We start from the raw sequence: 27,135 nt of genomic DNA on the forward strand, positions 1-27,135 counted from the left end.
TCTTGTGTGAGTGGGGATATGTGTATGTCCTTTGAGGCTTTTGGAGGTCACGGGACAAATGTGGTTCTTTGGAATTACGTTCCACCCTTGCTTTTGTGGCAGGGCTCTTGTTGAGGATCTCGTGTATCAGGCCAGTTGGTCTGTACGCTTCTGGGAATCCTCCTGTCTCTACCTCCCATAGGCACACTGATGAACATCTGGTTTTATGTGACTTCTGGGAATCCTGACTTGGGTTGTTATGTTTGCGTGAAAAGTGCTTTGTCCACTGAGGAAAATTCTCTCTCTCTTTCTCTCTGTCTGTCTGTCTGTCTGTCTGTCTGTCTTTCTTTTTTCTTTCTTTCTTTTCTTTCTAAGAGACAAGCTTTCTTACTGGCTTGTAACTCACTAAATAGACTAGACTGCCTGGCCAGCAAACTCTAGGAATCCCCTATCTTGGTCTCTCTAGCACTGAGTTCAAGTGCTTGCTACAACACCCAGCATGTGGACTCTGGGGATTGAACTCAGGTTCTCATGCTTGCAAAACAAGCACTTAAACAAATTGAGCTATATCTCCAGCCCTCCTGGCACTTCCAAACTGCTGAATCCTCCTTTGCCTTAAGCCAGTCAGGTGATACACTTTTAGAATTAGAAAGGTTGCTAATTAACCTACTACTAGTACAAGACGTTTTACCAGCTACTGGTGCCCCTGGCTTTGGTATCAGTGGCAACCATGCAGTATGGTAGCATGCTCAGGGTTTTGCTTTGAAGAGCAGAACATGGAACTAAGCGTCTAGGGTCACTCTGAAGGAAGCCGGCATCCTTGTCAGAGAGAAAGGACCTTGTCATAGCAGTGGTGCATCAATGGATGTCATTTTTGTCATGCTAACTTGGGTAGTGTTTCACTCAACAGAGAGTTTCCAATGACCCTTTCAAGGCTATAGTGACTAATTGGACTGCCGGGGTGGGGGTGGGGGGCTGCGATATGCCTCTAAATTTTAATTGTTGTCACACTCCTTTTCTTTGCAGCAGAAACAATGGTCTGGCGTTGCTGGTGCTCTTTAAGTCCATTGCAGAGTACTCGGATGCCTTCCACCAAGCTTCTCATTGCACCTTCGAGAAGCACACATGTGACTACCAGCTCTTTGGGATCCCTGTGGAATTCCCTATGCTGCTCACTGAGGGCAATTAGCTCAGAACGTACGATGCCAATGACGTCTTGTTTTCGAATCGGTAAAATGGTGACTGTAAAAGGAAGGTATCATTGACTTTTTAATCTTCTGAAACTAAAACTTTCCTATTCCAAGTGTCTACACAATTATTGCTTTGCTGCTACAAGTAGGTGTACATTCACATAAACACGGGGCTAAGAGGAACACAGAGCTCATGAGCAGGACTAGCCAAACTGAGGCCTGGTTTTTACCTTCACTGAAGAAAAAGTTGGCTATCCCTACAGCGCAGAGAGTACAGGGCTTTAGAATTTTACTACAAATCTGGCAATAAACTTAGCTCTTAGCTAACTACTAGTTCTTTTACTTTTACTCCTAAAGATTCTGAGCCTTGGGCTGGGGATGCAGCTTGGTTGGTAATGTGCTTGCCCAGCATGCATGAAGCCCTGAATCTAATCTTCACCAATTTACAACAGGAGCTGTGCAGAATATGCTGATGACAGTACTTTCTGATCTTGGATAGCATCATGGAGTGGAGGGGAAAAAAGAAACATCAGTCATTATCTCCAAGGACAAGAGTTCATAAGGAGATTACAGGATGTGAAGTGACTTTGGAGGGAAGATGATGTTTGCAATGGGTCATTGAGGTTAAGTAGAAGCCTGCCACAGGGTCAAAGCCAAAGCCTTTTCCGAGATGGAAGTGTGGGCATGTCTACAGATTTCAGACGTGAGACACCGATGTTTGGCCACAGCAAATACATGCAGGTTAAACAGGTGGGTGTGGGTGAGACAACTTTGTGCGAAGCAGAGTGAATGGCTTTTCAGTTTATCCCAAAGGGAAGCCATATGCAGAGGCCTAACTGGATTCGTGACTGAGAAATACTGCACAATGGCAAGTATGGTGCATGAGAAACATGAATATGTGTGAAGGATGCTGAGGAGGAGAGTGAGCAGGAGTAGACTCAGTGGCTCATTTTGTGCAGGACAATAGCCTCCATGAGGGCAGTGTCCTGAGAGTGACAAACAGGGGTATACAGTAGTCTGAGGGACACTTAAACAGAAGCCAGAGCTGCCCATGGGTGATGGTGAGAGATGAAAAATCAGGTATGCCAAGTTTCATATCTTGAGAAACTGAAGGTTGAATGAAGCCATTTATCAAATTCAAGGATAAGCAAGAAAGAAACCTTAAAGCCATCTTAGTATTAGAGGCCTCCAGAACAATTGGGCATCTTCCATGATATCAAAGATCAGTGTGTCTGAGAAGGAGTTGTCCGTTTCCAGGACACCACAGGGGCTCCATGCTAGTGCTAAAGTTTAAATGGTTGTTAGTGCTAATGTTCTTTCTCTCTGAGAAACCATTGAGGTCAGCCTTCCACAAACAAACTATTAAGAACTCCCTTCTTCAGCTTTTGACTTTGGAATAGGCTTACATTTCTGGAAAAAGATAGATAGATAGATAGATAGATAGATAGATAGATAGATAGATAGATAGACAGACAGTCCTTTCATGGCATTCTGACTGCAGAATACAGTGTGGCTAGAAGAGACAGAACATTCAACTTCTACTTAGTATAGAAAATATCTTATATGTTGCCAATGGCTTATTCTTGCTTACTAAATGAAAATTGTAAAAACTGTCATTTAAATATATCTTCCCCAGAACCAAATCTGTTCAACAAGCACATGAAATTCTCTTCCTTTCAAAGCTCTTGTACACACTATGGATAAATGTACATAACACATTAGACTCTCCCTACTGTCTCGGCATCTTAGAGTCTTTCCAACAAGACTATTTCATCAAGGTTTAAATCCTTGATACTGATCGATGTTCAGCTATTTGATGAGAATGGGAGTCTGAATGTAGCACCAAATAAAATGAGTTAAGTCGAACGTATTGACCTTGTTTAGTGTGAATTCATCGATGTGGCAGGCTCAGAAAAGGCTGTCCAGTGACTTCATCTGTCATTCTAGGAGCCACAATTTTTAAAGTTTTCCTGGGGGTATGTAGGGATAATAAAGTTTCTAAAAGTAAGTTCCACTCTTATTTTAAGAATAAGCACCTGCTCTGTTCAGAAGCCTGTTTTGTAAAGGAGAAAGGTACCTCTTCTACTCTGGGTGACATGTTCAAAGCAGTCCCAATACTTCCTCCATGTCCTCTAATTGAATGCTGAGACCACCCAAAATACTGAAGGAAACACCAAGGAAGATGAGTGGAGATGACCATGAACCCCATATTTTACATCACAATTCAGAAGTAGCCCTGATGTCGCTAATATTATTCATCTGGGTTTACACACTGCAGAAGACATGCTTTATGGGCAGCTACAATTCTTTGCCTGTCTGGCTCAGAGAAATCCAGCAAATTCTCTTGGCTTTAGTCCCATGCACCAATTGCTTTGATCATTTTTAAGACATGAAAGTGTTACTTAAACACAAAGCACAGTGAACTCACAAAAGCATCTTTGGTATTCCATTGTTCCGCTTCTAGCACAGCAGATATGACTTGTTTCTATTATTTATTTAATGAGGGATGGGGCTCTATATATGCAGGTCAGAGAAAATTTTGAGGAAGTCAGTCCTTTCCATCATAAAACTCAGGTCATCAGGCTTGGTGATAGATATTTTCTACCCACCGAGCTAACTAGCTAGTCCAACATTCATTTCTAAATATGGAAGTGGGGGAAATGTACTAAATTAATGACATTTAAATTAATGAATCATGGAATCATGGAAGGATCCAGAGACACTGAGGTCAGTAGAGCATGCAGGATAGTCCCGCTTACAGATTTCTCATGCTTTAGAAACTGCATGTTAAAACCAAATAAGCAAACCTTAGTGATGTTTTCTGAATACGGCTGTTGATATTCCTCGTAAAGGGCAAGGCCCTTTGTAGGACAGAGGTGCTTTCCGTCTCTAGTGAAAGATACTAGATAATTTTGTCCCGGGCTTTCCTTCTTTCTGCCTTTGTGGTGAGCCCTGATCTTTTTACCTGGCCATTAATAAATTTTGCTTCTGTTTGTTCAGGAACATAGAGCTGTTTAAAATATTGGCAATGTCTCTGCCATGGCCCCTGGACAACCTGTCTTGCAGGCGTTGTTTGTTATGATAGATGTGCTAGCTTTTTTTTTTTTTTTTTTTTTTTTTTTTTTCACATTTGACATAAGCTGCCTGACAGTAAATATTCCATGTGCTGCCACAGACTGCTACCAGCCTGACTTCTTAATCCTTAGCTTGTGCCAATACTTGTATGGCTGGGTTAGCACACCAATCCTATAAAAACACAGAGGGGAAAAAATCTTTCCAGGTCTCCACACTTTCTTTCAAAAGAATTTGCTTTTTAGACTTAAGAGTAAACACAGAGTGAAGTCCACATGGAGATGGTAAACTTTGACAAGCAGCTGCTACTGACACTTGGGAGAGCTTTGGTTATTGGATGGATTCGCCCTGAGTTTGAGCTGCCAATTTGTAGCTCACTTTCTTATGTATCAAAGTGAAACAGAAAGCTTAAAAAACACTTTTATTGCTCATTGGCTATATGTAGATTGCATTGGTTTTGAAAACTAGTTTTCAACAGACTAGAAAATTGAGCTGAGTAGGATCTTCAAATTCTACTAGCAAATGCAATGAGAGGAGAGGAGGAGGCAGAGAGAGAGAGAGAGAGAGAGAGAGAGAGAGAGAGAGAATCCTTTGGAGACTGGCAGGGGGACGGGGAAGAAGGAATGGGATGAGGAACTGTGGGAGGGTGGACCGGGAGGGGGGGCAAAGACTGGACTATAAAAAATAAAAGTAATAAAAAATAAAGGAATTTGATCTGTTAAAAAGAAAAAAAATCCAAGCCCCTTCCATTATAAAGAAATAAAGCAATTTCATATAAGGAGACTTTTTTTTTTTGTAAAAAGACATTTAGTGAAACTAAAATTACTGACCTGCCTGATACCAAGTAGTAAACAAGTTTGAGGACAAGATTTCTAACTACCCACCAAACCATCTTCCTCTTTCTTTCATAGTAATGAAAGTGAGGCAGTGGCTGCCAAGACCCATTACCATTCCCAGCTGCTCTTGCAATGAGGTAGACCAGATGACTCTAAAGGATACAATCATCTCTACTCCTATGCCCAGACTGCTGAATATTTGTGTTTTATTGTGGCAGTAACAAGAAGGAAACCCACCTGAAGCTGTATCATCTTGAGTCATGGCATCCATAAAGCACAATGTACTTAGAGATGTATCCTTCCTATCAAAAGCTCACAGCATGTATGTGTGTGCGGAGCATCCAGCTCATAGCTATATTTGATTTCACTTTTATTTATCACCAGGTGCTCAGTGAAGAATACTGTGAGCTCTTTTTAAGGTATGATTATGTTCTCAAGCTGGTGAAAATGTAGGTGTGAAGCTGAATGAGAATCCAGCTATAGACATATTGATGACGGATAGGGATTTCAATTCTTATAGAGAGAGCAAGTCAGGCTGTACTGGCCTGGCAGGAGCCGGAGGGTTGGCATGGTGGAGGAATACTCAGGTGCAGGCTGGAGAGAGGTGGGGAGCCCTATAGTCAAAGTGTAACCAGAAAGCCTGCAAACTGAGGAGTAGATAAGAAAGTAAATTGACAGCAGAGCTCGGAATAAAAAGCGAAGTCTGGGAAGAGGCCAGCAGTTTGATAGTAAAAAGCAGATGTCAGAGAGAAAGAAATGCAGGTGGCTCTAGAGTCTCAGCAAGATGGAGATCAAAGGACTGAAGAGGCAAGGCAAAGAAGGTAAGTGGATGTGCACTTCCCATTCAAAAAGGAGTTTGGGAGAAGGAGTCCAAGCTGCCTCTGCCAATTGGCTCTTCTCCCTCAATTACGAAAAAGCAAGGGATGTGAAGTGTTTGGTGCACGTGTGGTGCCTCCTTCATTTCACGTGTATCAAGGCACTGCACGGGTGAGTCTCAGAGGGTTCCTAGTGAGCAGGAAGAGAACTATCCTATCACTGTTTCACTATTTTCACCCAATTTGAACAAAGTCCTTGTTATTGAAAGAGGCACTTGCTGTGCCTCTACTTCAGCCCGTTCCAGATGCTTTTTCTAAGTAGAGTAGTCATATCAAGGTTCACGGCAGAGGGTACAATACAAGTGTATAAAAGCCCTTTGGGTATGTACCTTATCACATTATATTTGTATGGATATGGTGAACATCTAATGAGTAGCTCTCTTTCCCTCTCCCTCGCCACACTTGTGTGTGTGTGTGTGTGTGTGTGTGTGTGTGTGTGTGTGTGTGTGTACCGAATAAGCATATGTATATATGGATGTAGGCAACCATGCAAGTGCTTGGGGAAGCCAGAAAAGGAAATCTGTTTGGGTGTCTGCCTCAATTGCTCACCATCTTGTTTTTTGAGGCACAGTCCCTCCATGAGCCTGAAGCTTCTTGTTTTGGTTCTTTTGGCCAACAGACTCCTGAGATCTCCTTGTCTCCTCCCTCTCTCACAAGTGTTTCCGTCACAAGAGACCCTGACTACCTTTTCAATATGCATGGTTATGACCTGATCTCAGATCCTCTTGTGTGCACAACAAATGTTCTTACCCACTGAGCCACTTTCCCTGAGCCTCATAATAATAGTTGCTGCATCGCACAGTCCATTTCTTCTTATTTCCAAACTGTAGTCATGTGTTTGAGCTCTTCATGTAAACAGAAGAAGTCATCCTTTCAGATGAAGATAGATAAGCTCTCTTCCAACCACTACGAGTGCAACGTCGGCAAAAGAGATTTTAGGGCAGTGACATCATTTTGAGTTTCACATGGAAGCTTTCAATGGAGATTAGCTTTCTTCCTGACGCCTTGAGGTTTTCAGGACAAAGGTCGCTTTGGTTTAGGAGTCTAACTTCCAATTAATAAAAACATTACCTAATGGTGACTGGTTTAATGACTAACAAGTGTGATAAGAAGGTCATCTGGATTTGAAAGACAGGAAAACGTCAGGATCCTGTGTGTCTCTTTCTTTAGAAAGAAATATCCAGAATATATCCACACAATATCCAGAATGAATATGAATTTTTATTACAATTTATCATAAGATTCATATCTTTGCAAATAGGACTAGAATAAGAAGCAACCAGCTTTACTAGCTTCTGGTGGGAAGAAGCCATTTATTTTGTGTGTCTTGTTAAATACAGGAAAACTGGAGCAAGGTAGATAGGTGGAACAGAGTACTATCATGACCTTGCTGGTGAAGAATACTGTGGTCACCTGAGATGCCAAAATAGCCTAGTCTTGGTAAGGAATCAAACACTTAGCCTCTGCTCTGTCTCTCTGAGCTGTTTCTCCCCTGACAGCAGGCTTTCCTCTTACTTGTAATTATGGGCCACTTCATGTTTTAAAAGGGCTTAAAAAGAATATTTCTAATCAGGTGACTTGATGTCTAAACCCTCTAAACCTAATTAAAAATCTTTCCCCTAACATCTAGGCTTTGGCTTCACCTTCATATCTGGTGGGATTTTCTGTTGCTCTCTTGATGCCAAGGAACTTGGAGAAAATGTGGGAAGGAAAGTTGCAGGACAGCCTATCCTGGTTGCTTCCACAGAATTACTCTGAATGATACTGCCTTTGCCTACAGAGGAAAGAAACAGCAATGGGAGATTGAATTATGTGTTTAAGATGAAATCTGGGTTGTAATTTCCCAAGAACAAACATATTACTTTATGACAAGCAAATACCCTGGCAGCCCCGCCTTTGGTTTAGAGGCCAGGGAGGATCTAACAGAGGATTGCTGTGTCAGATCCTGTGGAAACAAACTTGGTTCTTCCAGTCTGGCCTTCCATCAGGCTGGCTGGCTGGCCTCACATCTTCATTCTCCAAATGGATCCACACACATGAGATTTTGAAAGCAAGAGAGAAGTTTATCTTTTCAGGTAGGCTCTGATTTTCTGGAAAACAGGAAGGAACAGTGTGATTCTAAGGTTGCAAGCTCCAGAAGGAATTTCTGGACTCAGCATTTCCTAATGGCAGCACAGGGCCCAGCAAGGACCACATGCCTGGTCCCTGGAGTAGATCTGGAAGCTTTTCCAGTAAATTGGTTTTTTGGTGTGCCTTTTCAAATCACCACTTTGTACTATGTTTTGTGAAATCTTTTCTTCGTATCAGTTCTAGTGGATTTTGTTGTCTGAGATTAAAAAAAACCAACCAAACAAAAAAAAAAACAACCCACCAACCAACATAATAAGTCTGCTTGAAAAATCACAATGGCAGTGTGTGTGACTGTGTGTGTGACTGTGTGTGTCTGTGTCTCTCTGTGTTCTTTTTATGTACATAAGTGTGTGTGGAGGTACATGTGCACACATATGCATGTGTACATGAAGATCAAAATGACTACTAGGCATTTTCTTCCATAACTCTTCATTATATTTTATGTGACGGAAACTCTCACTGACAGTTATCAAGCTATCAATTCTACTAGACTGGCTGGTCAGGTTAGGAGACCCAAGATCATCCAGTTCCCAGGTCTCTAGTACTGGGATTACTTGGGTCCTCATGGTTATGTGACAAGTGCTTTACTGACTAAGCTATCTGCTTAACCTCATGGCTGCCTCCCTGTAGTATCTCCCACGGGCTCACTCTTCACTTCTTTCTCACTGCTGGGTCCCAGAATTTGGCTTGTATACCTTTCTTCTATTTAGCTGTCATTGTCTTTCCATTTTTCTGGGATTTGATGTGTCTATTTACCTGAAAGCAAAAGATATTAATGCATATATATATATATATATATATATATATATGTATTCTTAACCCTCCAATCCCATATCTTTTTGAAGTTTCTTGTTGCTATTCATGACAGAAAGCAAAAGAAAAGAAAAAAAAGAAGAGAAAAGAAAGGAAAAGAAAAAGGTTGCTATAAAACTGTGTGAATGGTAGGAATCCAGAAGTTCTTCATGGGTTGTCCCTGCCCTCCACTACCATGTCTTCTTCAGTCTCCCGGGATGGATCTCTCCAAGACCTCTTCTTCAAAGGAGTCAACTGCCTTGGTTACTAAATTAATGCTTTCAAATTTCAGAACCTTCCTTGTGTATGAAGGAACCTCAGATATGCTCATCGTTCTGAAGTCATTCTTGCTATCTCTGCCCTGGATATACCATCTTAAAACCATAGCCAATTTAATCTGTCCCCAAGACTAGCTTCACACCCTTGAGTCCTGAGAAGCATCAGCGCCTCAGCAGGACACTGGCATTGGTTTGTGAGAGCAACCTGGCTCAGGGCACCGTCTGAATGGATGCTGTATCTGCCACGATGTCATTTTTCAAGGCATGCTCATTCTTTTAAGGAAGCAAGCCCCAAACAGGTGTTTAAAAATGAAAGAGTGAGCACAGCAGACTTCAGACAGGTGGAAATAAACTTAGAGAACATATTAAGCCTCTTTGATTTCTTTTGGGAGCTTATGCTCCTGGAATTTGTGCTCTGCTTAGATCTAAGAAAAGTCAAAACAGCTGAGAAGGGTAGAGAATCTGGTAATGTCAGCAAGAAAGAGACTGGCTGGGGAGATGGCTCAGTGTGTAAGGTGCATATTGTAAGATGTGGTGACCTGAGTTCAGATCTCTAGAAACTACATCAACCAGACTTGGCAGTGCATGTCTGGAATGCCAGCACTAGTATAGGCAGACACGAGGCAGAGGCGAGAGAATGCCTAGAAGCTCGCAGTCCAGCTAGCCTGGCGTATACAGCAGCAAACAAGATGGAAGGCAGAGACAGACATCCCAAGTTGTTCTCTGATCGGTACATGTACGTCAGCAGACACAAACACCCGCACACCCACACCCATACCACCTTACTTGTCTCTCTCTTTCTCTCTCTCTCTCTCTCTCTCTCTCTCTCTCTCTCTCTCTCTCTCACACACACACACACACACACACACACACACACTGAAAAACAAAGAATAATCGATAGGCTGAAATAGAAAACAGAGGAAGTTTTCCACTTTTAAGGAGTTAGAATTAATATATCCACTTGGTTTCTAGGTCTCTTCAGCACTGCATCTGTTTCTGTCTCTACTATTTTTTTTTCTTCAGAGAACTAAGTTGCTTTGCCATACAGCCTGTGGCATTGTGTGAAGGAAATGTGTCAAAATTAGATAAGGCTACACTAATTTACACTGGTGCCATCAAGGGGCTAGGCTTTTTTGTTTGTTTTGTTGTTGTTGTTGTTTTTACTAATAAAAATTGTATTTACTTAGAAGCATTCAGAATGTCAACAAAACAGCCTCATTTTTTTTCAGTTATAGAGCAGTATTCAGTTAACAGGACAATTATCTCATAAGCTGCACGAGAGACAACTGGAGATGAAAAACCAAAACAAAATCCAAAAACAAACAAATAGGACAAAACAACTGTCCCCATATATAACTAACATGTGCTGTGCACCAACAAGAACCTGCTTTAAATTTCCATACCAATTTACAGCTCCCAGACTGTACCAAGCAAGATTAGTGGCTACTGAAAATACCACCTGGACAGGGCTATCTAAAGACAAATTTGGTAGTGCATTACCTATACCAAAAAGACACTGTACAGTTTAAAAACAAATCTTCTACAGCTATACATTTCAATTTTTATTTAAAAGGAGTGAGTCCTGTATATGGGGGTTAAATGCTTTATAGATAAGAAAAATAACTGTGCCAGAACCAACTTATTCATCATCTTCATCTTCCTCCTCTTCCTCCTCCTCCTCCTCCTCATCTTCCTCTTCCTTCTTTTTTTTTTGCTCTTTTCAGCCTTGACCCCCTCCTTTTTCGCTGCGTCAGATTTTCCTTTAGCTGTGTGGGCAGCAATATCCTTCTCCTACTTCTCCTTCAGCTCGGCAGCCTTCTTCTCGTAAGGCTGCTTGTCATCCGCGGCAGTGTTGTTCCACGTCTCTCCTAGTTCCTTTGCAACATCACCAGTGGATAAGCCAGGATGCTCGCCTTTGATTTTGGGGAGGTACCCAGAACAGAACAGGAAGAAGGCCAAAGGAGGCCTCTTGGGTGCAGCCGGGTCCTTGAACTTCTTTTTGGTCTCCTCTTTGGGGGCAGGGATGGAGGTTTTCATTTCTCTCTCATAACAAGCCTTGTCAGCCTTTGCCATGTCTTCAAACTCCCCCTTTTTTTCAGCAGACATGGTCTTCCACCTCTCTGAGCACTTCTTGGAGAACTCTAAGAAGTCAACAGAAGCATTTACATGCTTCTTCTTGTGTTCCTCCCATCAAGTTTGTACAAAGAATGCATATGAGGACATTTTGCCTCTCAACTTCTTAGGATCTCCTTCGCCCATGTTTAGTTGATTTTCCTCCATGAGGCACAGAGTTGCCCAGTATCTGACCGGTTCTTGCTTTCCCCGGCACTGTCTCTATAGAGCTCAATATACTTTGATGGCCGAAGGGGCTAGATTTAAAGAGAAATTTCAGGTGGGTTCTCTTCCATGCCTGAAAAGAAATTACTTTCTGTGGTGGGGTTGTTGTAATTAAAGCAACTTTTTTTTTTTTTTTTTTTTTTGCTTTTGTTTTTTTTTAGAAGAGCTGAATGGTATAGTTAAAAAATAAATGCATTAAAGGCCTAGGTAGGGATGATCAGTGCTTGCTGGGAACTCTGACCTCTTACTCCATATTGGATTGACTTGTCAATTTACCATCCTGAAGCTGAGAACTCTGAAACTGTGCTATCCTGAACCCTCCTAGGATTAACAGGAGCACCAATGGAGTTCATATTTTTGGTTAAAAATATATAGATGGCTGCATACTTAAGGAGTAATACTGGTTAACCAAGTGATAGTTGCTTAAAACATTTTTTTTCCTGGCTAGTATGGTACATTATGTCATAGTTGGCCAAAGCTTTCGAACCAATTAGGAATGTTTCCATTGTAAAGGGACAAAAGTGGTCTCTTGTAGAATTAAGCAAAATGATGAATTTATTGTAAAGCTCTTATAGGCTTCTGAAATGATAGAAGATTCAAGAGCTAGGCTTGGGGAAACACATGAAATCATGAGAGTCTGCAATCTGACGTGGTATGACCGAGTGTCACCAGAATTAGCGTGGCCAGGACACTGTTGCCTTATCAGGTCTGTAGGCCAGTACCAATGCACTGTTGATCAATTCATTCCATAAGCTGGATGCCGCCATTTGTGGGGCTTGTGGGACGGGAGGCTAGAGTGTCCTTCACGTCTACAAAATGATGCAGGATGCTGCCCGTAAAGCTACGCTCATAGGGATTCCACACGTTCAGCTCAAATTTATTTGTTTTAGAACTTACTGGTTCTGCCATCAAAAGAAAATTGGAGCAACAAGCCTTGGTATGAATTCAAACCAGAGAAAGTTCATCTAAATACTAGTAAAGAGAATGGACCATGACCTGCCTTGCCGGGGTCATGGTGTTTCTAAGTAAGAGGATGTGAAAGGGTCTATGGTTTCACAGTTTGTTATACTCCATTCCCATTAACAAATATGGGAGCATACGCTGGAAAAACAAACAAACAAACAAACAAACAAAACAAACTGGAAATGGCCCTACATCCTATCGAGTACTGCATGTGAGAAAGAAAGCCCATGAGAGTTTTGACCCAACCACTCTCTGAAGAAGCTGAAGCTGAGCTGATGTCCACATACATGTCCCAAAGCACATTAAGGGCAAAGCCATTACCAGCTCAATTTTCCTGCCTCTAGCTGAGAGATAGTTTCCGAGCATCACCTGGCATCTCTCCCCTAAGGATACATTTTAACATTTTTCTTCTGAGAAAGAAATCAGTAGACAATATCCTCCTTAGAAACACGCTTTGCAGCATTTGGAGATACAGGCCATCTGGGTACCAAGTTCTGCAGCTGGCTCATGCCTTCTGTGGGTCCAGGCACTGAGGATTTTCTAGAGGTTTAACCTGATGGCCAGACAAAATGCATTTATCTCAGGAAGGATAGTTTGGAACACCCACTATGTTTGAGGTTAGTTAACATAAAACAATGAGAAAATGTGTTCACCAATCCCAGAGGTCTTAGAACTGAGATTGGCAAGCCTGGGCTATATCCCAAATGAATTTCAAGTGTGACAGAACAGCTACTAATGAACAACTGCAGGTTTGGAGGACACATCTAATTCTTCCATATTGTCCTTGTTATAGGTATTCATGGCTTATCCACACTTGTCTCTCTAGGTCCTCTGACGAGTCAGGAGTGTCACAGCTTGCTGCCTGGGGACTAGTTATGGCCAAAAGGCTTCAAGAACACATTGTGTGTGCAATTGCCTAACTAGAAGGTTCAGGCTATTGTAGCAGTGTTTTTTATTGTGGTGACTGTCCTCAGATGGTCTAACTACAATTGCTCTCCTGTTAGTCTCAGAATGGAATTAGTGAGTAGTGGGTACTACCTACCCCCTAAACTCCCCTGGGGTCGCACTAGATATTGAATGGAGAAGAATAAATGTCTGCTAGCTTTTATCACTGGAATATGGGCCTTATTTGGTACAGTTTTGTCTCACTTATTCAGGTAAATGTTTCTTCAACCTGCCCTATTCTTATGATAAAAAAGGCATATAAGCTAAAGTATAAATAATTCAACAGATATAGTCATTAATTTAAACATTTAACAAATATGTAATCATTATAATAATAAATAGGTTGTCAATGAAATTGTTCTTCCCTCAAAGGAATAAAAGATATGGTTTATTCTGAAGCCAAATACAAGTGACCATGACCCCAAAACACAGATTTAGGTTACCTCAAATAACATGTTTCAGTGAAGCAGCAATTTCATGAATCTTTTTTAATAAAAAAATTTTTTACACGTATGAGTGCTTTCCCTGCATGTATGTCTGTGTGCCACATGCATGCAGTGTTGCAGTGTCTTAGGGGGCCAAGAAAAGGCATCAGGTCGCCTGGACCATGTGGGTATTTGGAATCGAACCTTGGTCCTCTGGAAGAGCAGCAGGTGCTCTTACCTGCTAAGCCGTCTTTTCAGACCTTTCACAAGCTTTTTGTGGTGACAAAACAAAGGTGTTTATAAATCAACACACTTTTCAAATGTATCAGTGGATACATTGGGAAGGCAGGTTACAACAAACCAGGAAAAAGCCCTAAAGGCCTCGGACAAGGACAGCATTCTTAGCCCTTTGATTGCTAGAAACTTGGGATCTGTTCATACACGAAAGGATTTTTACCTGATAGTCACAGAGTATCAGGTCCGATCCAGAAGTGGGCAAGGAATGACTATCTAGGGAACTACTAATAATCCAAGGAAATTGTAATTATGCTCTGAATCTGCAATATTCTAACACCACGCGTTATTGAATAACTATCTGATAAGTTAGCCTTTGCAGGCATAAATTTCTTCCAGGAATTCTCAACCACAGGGCCAAGTATCTTAAGTCAATAATTTAGTGTAAGTTGGTAATTTTAATGTATGACTTATTACAGGTCTATACCATACTCCCAGAAATCAAGAAGACTTGTAAATTTGAATTTAGCTTGGGTTGTGTTATGAGTCCCAGACCACTTCTGGCCCAAAAAATTAAACAGAATTTTGGCTATATATTATTTATTCTATTGAACCATATAATACTAAAGAATCCTAACAGGCTAATTCAAAGTCCAGACTCTCCTTTTTTTTTTTTTTTTTTTTTTTTTTTTTCTTTCTTTCTCCAGCCTGTTTCTGAATACTGAGAAAATAGTTCCCTTTGCTTCCCTGTTCAGAACTGCCTCACATCACAGAGGCAAGATTTTTCAAGTCTTATTCAACTGACGACAGGCTAAGGGTAGTAAATTGCAGGCATGGAGCTGACAAACACAGAATGTTCAGGATAGATGACTGGGCAGACGAGAGCAAGTTTGGGGTCTTTACTGACACTTCAGGGGGTGGGGCATATGGAAGGAAGAAGGAAAAAGATAACTTTTCAAAAGAAATACCCATTTAAGACCTATGATTCATACTGAAAAAGCCAAACTGAAGGACAGGACTCTGCCTCTGGCTGCACCAGATTGGAGTTGAGTCCTGAGCTCTTTACCTGGGCCTAGGAGTCTCTACAGCAAGCTTCTACCACCACTAACTTTGTAGTGCTCTCTGCACCTACCATGGACAGAAATCCCCCTGAATCCATGAGCCAAAATAAATCCTTTCTCTCCTACAGCAAGAAGGAAGAAAACTGCATTTCAGATATAGTTTTTCTTGTAGGAAAAGTAAAAACATAAGTTGGTTATAAGATTTCCTCTTCTTCCTCTTCCTCTCCTTCTCCTTCTTCTTCTTCATCTTCTTTTTTTTTCCTCTCCTACTTTTCCTCCACCTCCTTTTTCTTTTTCTATTACTACTACTATCTTACTTTTTCCCCCTTTGGCAAGGTAGTGGTGCGGGCTGGGAGGGTTGTTTGGTTATTTCAAGTCAAGGAAGTCAAAGATAATCATTCTATCCAACTGCATGCTCAAAGGAAGCTGAAATTACTCCAACTTGCAAGTGTATGATACTTCTTCCTGAATCTACTGAAAATCTTCCTGGATGTGTCCAGATAAAGTCTCCTTTGTTGTTGCTGCCTTGGCACCATGGAATCAAACGGCTGCCAATCACAGAGCCTCCAGGACTGCTGAGGGGCTCTCTGCAAGCAGCAATGTGTGCCACAGATAGGCTTATTCGTTGAAATATGTGGCACCGAGGGTCACTTTCCTCCTTCACACACTGTGACTAACCCTTTGCCTTGCAATCTTGCAGCTTTGTTACTTTCTTGTTAACTCCCTTGTTCACATCCAAAGGAAACTTGAAGAGACACTTAAAAAAAAAAAAAAAAAACAAAAAAAACTGGGAGACTCTGGAACAGTTTGCTCTTTTTAAAGCTGGCGTTTAACCTTTGCTGTAACATTTCTTTTTTCCTTTGCAAATAAAAAAAACTTGGAAATTTCCCTGGCATTGAAATCCAGCCTGCCTTGGACCCAAATTAAGCTACAAAGTTGCTGTTCTCTGGTATAATGACAAATTTTCTGTCTTAGCTCATTTCCTTCTTTGGAAAGGCTGCCCTGTTGCATTATTTACCATTTGAGCTGTTTGGACAGTGACCCGTTTGGTTCTGGACTGGGGATTTCTTGAAGAGGCATACTTATTTGTCCATAGTCTGCTGGTCTTTCACACACTGATCAAGGGCCATTTCTGCACAGCTGACTTGACCTCTCTCTCCTCCTTCTCCAGGAAGCATTTAAATTTTTTTCCCCAAACTCATTCATTTTGTTTCACCGGCTGGGAATCATGTTTACATACAACAAAGCTGTAAGAACCTATAGAGAAATCCTCTGTACTGTCGTTAATGTGTTTTCATTTCTGAACAGAGCGGAGTTTTCTTGTGCAGCTCTCCACTGACACCCTATTCAGGCTTCCTATTGTCCCTCTAGCTTTGTCTTCTGCTAAACACAGTCTCTCCCTCTCTCTTTTTCCTCCAAGCGACTATTTGCATGGAGATTTGCATTTAAATGGATGTGGAAAGTACATTAACAACACCTACACTAACCATGTAAAAAAAGGCACTGCATTTATTGCTGCCAGACATGAATGGAGAAAAAAAAATTCAATGAATGTTTTGTAAGGAGAGTCCTCAGGTAACTGTGTTTTAGACACAAAGACACTTCATTAGATTGTATTTAATACTGATTATGCATAGAGAAATATATGAATACAAATGCTGTACTCCCTAAGGGGATGCTGTGAAATTTGGTCCAGTTACCTGCTCAACACAGGAGGCAAGCATATTTCAGTATTTAGGTGGAATCTAAAGGCTCTTAAATAGGTGGAGAGGCTTTCCAGGGCTGGTCCATTTTTTGAGCTTTATGTCCTTGCTAATAGAATAAGGGAAGAAAGGGAGACAGAATTTAAATATACTGCATTTTATGGCAACTGCTTGAGGCTTTTCTTTATTCTTGAGAGGCTCTAGCAATAAGCATTGCATAAGAAGACTCCACAGCATGGATAGGAAAGGAAAAAGAAAATAAAAGAATATGCTGAATGGAAGCAGAAAGAATGGGGAGAGAGGCTCTGTTGCCTTCCTATTTGGGGTCTAGCCAGGTTTTAATGAAAAGGAAGAAACAAATAGAAGAAAGGGAAAAGATAGAAGAAAGCTAAAGAGAAGAAGAAAGGCATGCTATGGGGTAATATAAATCCGACAGTGAGTGTGCACACAGAAGAGGGACAGGAGAGCAGAAGCCAATTCAAGAAGGCTGTAAAGAGGCCTTGGTGCTTGCCACACAAAGCAGGGGCTCTGGGTTATCATTCAGTATTACGAGGGAGAAAATTAAACTGGTCTTGGCAAAAGGGATTCTATTAAGGGATAATATCTTCCCTTTATTGTTAATTATTTTATGTTTACAGTAGTCAGTGTAAATGTATATTATTCTTACAGTAACACATGGCTTAGCATAAATAATTTACCAGGGATATATGGCTAATTTCTAATTAACTTCTAGCTCTGTTCGTTTGCTTTAGATTAAAGCCCTTTCTCTTCTTAACAAGTCCTTGAAAGGGAAGCAGACAACCTAATTACAGTCATTCATTGTGGAATATTTATATTTAGCCATTAAAAAAAAAAGGTAGTATCAAACGAGGAACGTGATGGAAAATGAGGTGGAAACAGAAAAGCCTGTGCTGGAGGGAGGGGTAATTTATTGTTTGTCTTTGTATTTTTATGTCTACATAAGAAAATAAATAGGTCAGAGAAATTTATCAGTGGGCCGAATGCAATGTGGTACTATACCTCTCTGCTCCCAAATACAATTATTGTTTATTGCTTAAAAACAATCTTCCATAGGCTGTATGCTCTAAGGAGAAATCTATAAACATCAGAAACAAGTCTCTAACAAGTCTTCATTGTTTATATGGATGGAGAAAAGAAAAATCCATATTTTCCTTCCTGTTAACCCAGAATAGACCTGAATACCCGAATAGAGCAAATCCAGTGGGTCACATGAGCTTTGAAATGCAACTGTAGCAGAATCTGATTTCATACATTATGGTAAGAGTCCTTCCACACCAAGCTGCAACAAGGTAATAAATAATGTGAACTCTAAAACCAGGCACATAGCCTCAGTCATTGACAGGCTGTCTGCATGAGACACAATGCTCTCTGAATGCAAGGGGCTAGCCTGAGTCAGAGAGCATTGGGAAATTCACCATGGGAATGTTCTGGCATAAACACTCTTTTGTGTGTGCAGCCTCATCCTCTGTGCTGAAGCATCTTTAAAAAGGGACAAAAATGGGATCAGTCCTTGCTTTGTACCTGTGTCATTGTAATTGACACAAGAGAGGAAAACCCTAGCCCTCCCCCCCCCCCCAGAGACTTTGTATCTTGAACTAATCTGTGACACCCTTGGACTTGTGACACCACGGCTCTGAATTCACTGAGGCTTACATAAGTGTGCTGTATTAGTCTCAATATGCATTTACAATACATGGCATAATTGTTGCTTTGCCCCCACCAAGAAAAAAAGAAAGAAGGAAACAATTTTCCCCCAAACAGAGTATTAAGGGGAAACGTCTGTCTGAAGATTTACTGTTGAGACTGTACAAAAACACAGCCAAACATCCTAGCGTGTACATTCATCTTGTTAAAGACTGCGCGCACCCGGGTGTATTTGTTCTTCAAAGAGTGTGAGGAACATCAAATGCTTTCTTTGTGCTTTCTAAGTCTGGCTGCAGTTTCCCCCCCTCCATCCTTTTCTCTTTCCTTCTCTGTCTTTAGAATATAAGGCCAGCTAGGGAACGAGTGAGACAATAAAGAGCAAAAAGGTTTTGGGGATGTGATGAAAGGGAGAAACTTTAAAATCAGACCTGGTAGTTTACATGGGCGAAGCCAGGGAGGAAAGTCTTAAAAGGAGAGTGTGGTGTACCAAAGAACAAAGGATGAGACCTAAAATACCTTCCCTTTCCTCTCTCACTAATTCTTTAAGTACATTACATAATTTTTACCCAAACACCGGGTGGGTAGGCATCCCAATTATCCCGTTTTGTCTGCCAATCTTGGTGCTTTCTCTGCAAAGACCCCTCTCCTAGGGAGTTGTCTTATGCCCGCACCATTGAGCTCTTTTGCCAGCTGGCTCTCAGTTCAGGTTAGCTAATAGGAGGTACTGGCTGGAGCTCAGGGGGCAGAAGAAGGGAACTAAGTCTTTTCTTCCTTGTTCCCTCTTTGCTTTGGTGCTTTGGGTCTGGCATGAGTCCCTCTGTGATAACAATGTTTGCCAAGCCCTGGGTCCTTTGGGTTCCAGCTCTGGACATGGGTAGCACAGGATATAAAAAGCTTCTTATTAATGCTTATCTTGGGGCTCAGTCTCTCCTAATCTTGTTTATACTTCTGCAAGTAATCACTTTATAAATTGTATTTGTAGGGCTTTGACAAATACAGTAACTGGACAGACAGAAGCAGTTGGTTCTAAATACCTTGACCCTGCCCACTTCACTTACATAGTGTCTGAAATACTCCACAGCTTGGTGGACTATAAAGTTTTGGGGAATTCTTTCTATGGCTGCCAAAATGATGAGTCTTTCAAGCTCTTGGCTGCTTTTATTATGTAGATGAACTACTTGGCTTTGGTCAGAGTTGAACTTGTGTGCTTTAGGAAGGCCTAACAGCAACAGTTGACAGAGATCCAATCCTTAAAAGGAAAGAGGGTGGGTTATTGTAACTAAAAAATCCAGTGGCATAGAAGCTTCTAGACATGGTTAGGGTTAGCAATTTGAAAGATGCATCTGGACTCTGTTTCTTTCAGTCAAAATCTCAACTGGATTTTCTTCTGTGACAGCTTTGGCTTTTAACTGAATTATTCTCTTGGGTCAAAACTCCCCTGGGAGCTCTTAGCCTGTACTACCCTCCCCACCTTATCAAACCATAGAAATGGTGGCCTGTCTTCTTATCTCAAGGAAATAAGGACTGTTCCTTTAACTTTGAAAAGGGCAGCCTTTGGAGGATAAAATGCTACTGAGTAGAAAGAGGAAGAAGGAAGGACATAATGTGTGTACAGTTTATATGTTTTTAAGCAGTTTACAGAAATGTTCTGTCAGTGGTTATAGAAATGAAACCTGAGGGCCAAGTGTGAATGAGGATGCAGGAACCCATGAGCGGCTTACACTAAACATAGCCACGACCTTCACAACTGCCTTAAACACCTGTCTCTGGTCCACAGATAAATACCCATAAAAACAACCATGTCTGTCTAGTCTCTGCTTTATGGCAAAACCAAGATAAGGGATTTTGGAAAGCAGACTGAATACATTACCTTATGTCCAGTGGATGGGCAATCAATTTTAATTACCCTATTTATGAATGGGGGAGAAAGATAAGACAGTCAAAAACCCTCTCTGAGAAACAAAACATTTCAAATACAATTCAGCCAGTAACTTACGGGCCTTTAGGCATGCTCACGAGAACCTACATCTCTTGGTTTCCTCTTCCTTCGGGAAGTGAGGAGGACTCTGGACTCAGAAGCTGGGCCCTCCCTTTAATTCTTGCCTGCTTTTAATGGAGGTTTTTTGGCAAGAGAGAATCAGCAGGCAGACAGTCACTGGGCTTAAGTTTTGATATTTCTTCACTACTCAGGAAACAGATAACATTGAAAAAATAATAATACTTGCCACCTGGACATTTCCTTAATGAAAAGCATTTCAGAAGAAAGAACACTATAGTGGTCAAACTCCATCAATGACTGGGCAGGATACTCTTATTTATACCTAATTTTTATATTATTTATAATGTATATTTAATTTATATATAAATATTTATATTTAATACCTTCTTTGGACTTAGACTGTCTTCTTTCAGTTGTGAATTTCTAGATCCTGAGAGATAACTGGAACCAAGTGGAAACAGAAGCCTGTTAGCTCATTTTCTATCTGACCTAGAAGGAGAAGGTTGGGAGATCCTTGCGGGATAGCTTCCAAAGCATGTGGGACAAGAATCACCTGAACATCTTGGACTTGTGGTAGTTACTCTCCAAAGATGGCTCTTTCTCCAGTGAAATATGACTTGAATTGACTACACCCCTTGACTCTAGGCTGGCTAAATAAAGGTGGAAATGCTGCTTCCTTACTACCAAGCACATTAAAAAGCCTAGTCCATCTTGCCTGGTATCTTAGGATCTCTTGGGATGTTCTCTCTGGGCACTAGAAAATCCAAAGTGGATCCAGTTTCTTGAAAGGAGAGGAAGGACCCAGAGGTTTTTCGTTATGAAGGATCCAAGGTAGCTGTATGGTAAGGACTTATCGGAAGAGGAATGTCTGCTTGTTTACTGAGCCGTCCTACTGCTGTGCCAGCGAGCTGATGCACTGCACATAAACAGTGAAGCCATTGGAGCAGGCCAGCTATCTCTGGAGTTTGGATGACTCCAGCCTCACTTGCCACCTGATTACAACTGCATCTAATGTGGGAATCCATGTGGGAAGACCTCTCCCCAGGGCCCCATCGACTCTAGGACCACAGAAATAACAATGCACAGGGTAAAGGCACAGAACATTGGACAGCTTGCTGTATACCGATAGATCATTGAAAGAAGTTTGTCCATAAGACAGCTGAATGGTTTTATAGCGGCCAAAATGGTCCATGAAGGAAGAGTGACTTGGTGTCAATTGTAATCTAGTCCAGGGGTTGTGGCTGTGAAGAATAAAGACACCTTAAAGATTGAATTGCTTCATTTGTCTGACTTTTTTTGTCCTCAGGGCTGTTCTCATTCCTGTTATGGGATTTTTCCAACCCTATTTTTATACTCCTGTACTCTATGGATATCTAACTTTAGTAATGCATAGTTTTTCTCTGGGTGCTAACTCTGACTCCAATTTACCTCTAATCTCTGAAGTTAGTATCTATTATTGCATGTCATGAATATAATTCCGAGTAATATAAATAAATACATTATAATTTACATACAATAATGCATACTTATCAATTTCATCCTTTTTTAATGAGTAGGTTGGAGGAAGGGGGATCTCATACAAAGGCAAATAACTATTGAGAAATGTACAGGAAAAATCTTGTTTTGAGTTGAGAGATGTTATAATCACTCAACAATATTAATATTTGTACCCTATTTTTACTATAAAGATGTGTTTAATGACAAATTTTGGGATACAATGAGCTACTTCAGTATAACCTTTGATTTATTTGAGACACAACCTCTGATTTTAGTGAATTTAGAATTGAGTTGTAACTGAGTAATGAAGTAGTATTTACGAGCACATATCATATGCCAGGTACCATAGCATACATTCATATGTAGTCTAAATGGGTTCATTTAGTCCTCAGAAAAATCTATTTAGTAGGTAATTTTGAGACTATAGATGAGAAAAATCCCCTAAAAGATATTACATAGCCCATGATCATGCAACTTATAAGTTATAGAAATGAGTAGATGCCTATTATTGTCATGCATACAGAAAAGTGGATTTTCACACCATTTTGTACGATTTATCATAGTATGCTTTGTCACTCAACATCAGCATTCCTCAAGAACTTAATAATGGAGAACCTCAACCCTCACCCCAGGCTTACTGAATCAGGATCTGTGTTTTAGCAAGATCTGTGTTTTAACTCTGGCTGGATCAAAGGCATATTCAAGTTTCAGAGGTATCAACCTGGAAAACAGATACTGGAGGACTTCTAAGAAAGAGGCTGACACTGTGACATTCAAGGGGCAGGAGCTGATTCCCTGACTAGAGAAATGGGTTCTATCATTCTATATGAGAGAGGTTCCTTTGCCAGTTAAGAACACACAAAGCCATTATGCAAATGAAATGTGGTGAATGGCCTTTTAATGCATTTGCATTTTAAAAAATCTGAAAAAGATACTGTTTGATCTGAGAAGTATGGTGATCTATAACTGGGCAAACTCTAGTTTCCAGGATATAGTTTATTCTATTCTTTAAACTACCATGCCCCGCCTCACTAACAGTCACACGTATAATGTGTCAGCTTGGTTCTGGAAGATGGATGAACTTCTAAAGGGATATTTGGCTGTATTTCGTGGTCTAAGAATAGCTGCCAGAAGTCTCTACACAGTAGTAAATGTACTTCATCACTTTATGAAAAAAATAGCTCCAATTGCTGAAGAAATTTGACTAGGTCACAGATTTCGGAGAGACAAGAAAGCATTACATGTGACACTGCTGTCTAAGAAATGAGATCAATAAACGTTTGAAATGTAGGTGCAAGTAATGAAAGAAGAAAAGGCAGAGGGTTGGTGGAGGAAGTCTCATAATGTAACTTGCTGCCTGACTTTGATTTTGGCTTTAAAATATCTTCAGAGCACTGGAACATCTTGTTCCAGATCTTGAGACATCTAACAGATGGCCACAGAGAGCCGAAGAGGACAAGGCAAGGAAGTCGAGGGGAAATCCGTTTCACCAGTGTATAAAAAGCAAATCCACAGACAGATGCCACAGGACAGAAATGTTATCTAGCTAATTCAAGGAAACTCTATGAGGTGCAGATGGGGACACATTACTGCTCATCCTTTCCACAGTCAATGGTGGAGACTTGACCTTAAATACAGCACTTGTAGGAGAATACACATGTCGTAAGATTCATGACATGCTCTTATACTTGCTCTTAGAACAGCAAGTATAATAACAAGAGTTAATCCTGAGGGCAAAGCTGAGAACAGAAAACAAAGACTGACACAGTAAGAGAATGTTCACAAATAGTGGGTGGCAGTCCTGAAGCCCACCCTCTGCTTCACTGGAAACATTTTTATGAAAAAAACAATGGGCTTTGAGCCAGAGCTGGGTTGGAATTTTGGTTTTATCCTTAAGCCTTTCTGAACCTTTGATTTCTTACCTGTAAATAACAGCAATCTCAACAGGCTGTTCTGGAAATTCATTGTGACAATGGCTATTAAAGATCACATTTCTCCATATTCAGCTCCTCCTCCTCCTCCTCTTCCTCCTCCTTTTCCTTCTTCTTCTAGATTTATTTATTTATATGAGTACGCTGTCTTCAGACACACCAGAAGAGGCCATCATATCCCATTTCAGATGATTGTGAGCCAACATGTGGTTGCAGGGAATTGAACTCAGGACCTCTGGAAGAGCAATCAGTGCTCTTAGCCATAAGCCATCTCTCCAGCCCCCTTGTTTGTCCTTCTTAAAGACTCTTTAACCTATTTACGTTGCCCACCACTGTTTCCCCTCAGTTAGACCCCAAGTGCTCAGCCCTCCTTACTGTTTTGATGTCCTTGTGATCTTCTCATTCTGAACCTCCTTTTTGGAAGATGTTTATACTGCAGGCCCTGGCCCACACCTAAGCATTGTCTTCTCCGGTCCTTGATCTCCTCATTCACTGCAACTTATTTGGTTGTTCAGACAACATTTCCACCCCTACAATTTTACCTCCATGAGCTCAGGGTCTGAGTCTGTTTTATTCATCTCTGTATTTTTACTATTGAGTACAATGCTAAATACAAACCCTGGTGATCATTCGGTTCTCCCAAATAATGAAAGATGACATCAGGTTAACAAATTCCATGTTGGTGTTTCTTGATGAAAGAGAAAATGTTTCTTGAAGCCTGTAAAAGAATAGAAGGTAAAGTTTAAATATCGGTCCGTGATCATTGGGCCTACCTACGACTCACTTAAAGGACAGAGGGAATAGCCATATGGGTGTTGTACCTTTGAGAACTTAAAGAATGCCATTTGCAGCTTAGGTACAGTGTATGAAACAAAACCAAAACAACCAAAAACCAAAATAAATAAAAAAAAATAAATAAAATAAAATAAAAAGAAAAAGAAAGAAACAACATAAGAACTGGAAATAGAAGTTGCCGTCAAGCTGGAGTAACACTTTCCAAGCAATGGGGTTAGGGATTGTAGCACAGTAGCTAGAGTGTTTGTTTAGCATGGATGAAACGCTAGGCTCGACTCCCTACTACATCAAACCTGCTGTGTTAGGGGCTGCCTGCGAACCTATCACTCTAGAGGTAGAGAAAAGAAAAATTCAAGGTCATTTTTATTACATAGGAGGTTTGAGATCAGCCTGTCCCCAAAGAAAGAAAACCGCAATTGTAGAGAGCTGCTGTTTCAGTGGCTACACGTTTGCATTTCCAAGATTGGCCCTGGCCGCATGTTTCGCCAGATGTAAACATTTAGCTGCGCAGTTGCTAGGCAGATAGGCGTGCCTTAGCCACTGCCAATCCCGAGGCATATTGGGTGGTGAGCGAACAGCCAATCAAAAGTGAATACGTCACTCTAGACTGCACTTAAGCGGGGACCCCTTCCTCAGCTCAGCCTCTCTCTCTCTCTCTCTCTCTCTCTCTCTCTCTCTCTCTCTCTCTCTCTCTCTCTCTCTCTCTCTCTTTCTCTCCCTCCCTCCCTTCCGCCCTTCCGCCCTTCCGCGTCTCTCCACGTTTCTCCACGTGGGTGATAAAGATTAAAAAGCCTCGTTTACAGTAACTACCTGTTCTCTGCGTCTCGTGATTTCTCCGAGGACGCAAAAGCGCCAGGGGGGCGCGTTAGACGCAATGTCTATAATATCCCCATGCTTTCCAAATACTATAAACTGTGATAGCTTATAACTCATTTTTTTTGCAGCCTCAAGAATGTTTTGCCAGTGTTCATTTCATCTTGTGTGTTGTACTTAACATAGAAGGTAAACACGTACATACACACACAAACACACACACACACACACACACACACACACACACAGGACGATAAATAAAACATTATAATCTTAAATACTTAGAGACATTTAAATAAAGGAGCATCTTAATTGTCTAATCTATTCTTAATTTTTTTTTAATCGAGTGCCTTGTTTTCTTATTCCCACTTGGCAGTAGCCTTCTGTTACTTTAATATTGACTTGCTCACATCTCAAGAATTATCCCGTGTAATCTAATCTCTGCAAGTTCATCTTTTGCAGTTGCTAATAATAGCGTGATATGATTAATTTCCAAAGATTCTCATTAGTAATAATATTCATTTCAGATCCTCGTTAACCTGTCAGAAAAGAGCTTTGGATGCTTCATTGCTAGAGTCAAGGCAGGTTCCAAGATGCTTTAATTACTTGGGAGGAAGTGTTGTGCGCTATCTTTCAGAGTGTTTATGTGTGTTGGCTCAGATTCGGTCTCAGACACTTACTTTCTAGAATCTGTTGCATTAAGAGTCTTTTCAAAGACTAGGTGAATGAAAAACTGTAAAAAAAAAAAAAAAAAAAAAAAAAGTCTGATTTTCTTTTTTTTTTTTTGGCTAATGTTCTAGCCAGCCTTCTCTCTTAGGGTGAAGCCTCTTCTGCCTTAACAATTTCAGTTATGTTTAGCATATGTGGCCATGAAGGTTAGAGACTCAATACTTTCAATCTCTCAGCTGGTCAGATTTAGAGGCATGCATTTGGAAAGCAGAAGAGTTCAGGAAAGCCAGAGAAAATGAATTGGATTGACTGACTTTTGAGTTTTGACATATGTCTAACATCTACACAGCATGGTAGGACCATTAGTACTTGGGCCTATTGTGTCTGGTGGAGTCCTCTGAGAATGCGCACTATGTAGCCATCTCTCTCAGGATACTTCTTTCAGAGAAATAATTTTAAAGACACATGACCATGTAGTACCAAGTGGGAGACTATACCCAGATACAGTTGGATACATTTGAGAAGACTAATCTTCAGATAGCTAAATGAAGATTGGTGCCAGTCTTAATCCTAAAAATTTTTATTTATTTTAAAATTTTAATTAGGGGTGTGTGTGTGTGTGTGTGTGTGCGCGCGCATGCTTATATGCACATGAGTGTAGCTACTCTCAGAGACCTGAGACTTAGGGTCTTCCTGGAACCGGAGTCACAGGTGGGTGTAGGTCAAGTAACCTGGGTGCTAGAAACAGAACTCAGATTCTCAGCAAGAGGAATGGGTAACTTCCTACCACTGTGCTGGCTCTCCAGCCAGGATGTCCACTCTTTCACCACTGGTTCTAAACTTTTATCTTTATAGTCAATGATATACTGATGCCATTTTCTGGCTAGGGGTTTAGATATACCAAAGACATCAGCCTTTTGCAACCAGAAGCCATATAGACTACACC

At 40.9% G+C, this 27,135-nt stretch overlaps 1 long non-coding RNA gene across 1 annotated transcript in view; it reads right to left on the minus strand.

Moving 5' to 3' along the window:
* Positions 1 to 7,221: 7,221 nt before the first annotated feature.
* Positions 7,222 to 27,135, minus strand: part of LOC143434308 (uncharacterized) — a 30,832-nt gene continuing 10,918 nt past the window's right edge. The window contains exons 5-7 of the long non-coding RNA XR_013103717.1: positions 24,531 to 24,630; positions 23,904 to 24,147; positions 7,222 to 8,042 (exon numbers count right to left, since the gene is read on the minus strand). This is a non-coding gene — a long non-coding RNA (uncharacterized LOC143434308). The remainder of the gene's footprint in view (positions 8,043 to 23,903; positions 24,148 to 24,530; positions 24,631 to 27,135) is intronic.

This window comes from Arvicanthis niloticus, chromosome 14 (genome assembly GCF_011762505.2).
Source record: "Arvicanthis niloticus isolate mArvNil1 chromosome 14, mArvNil1.pat.X, whole genome shotgun sequence".
Lineage (NCBI taxonomy): Eukaryota > Metazoa > Chordata > Mammalia > Rodentia > Muridae > Arvicanthis > Arvicanthis niloticus.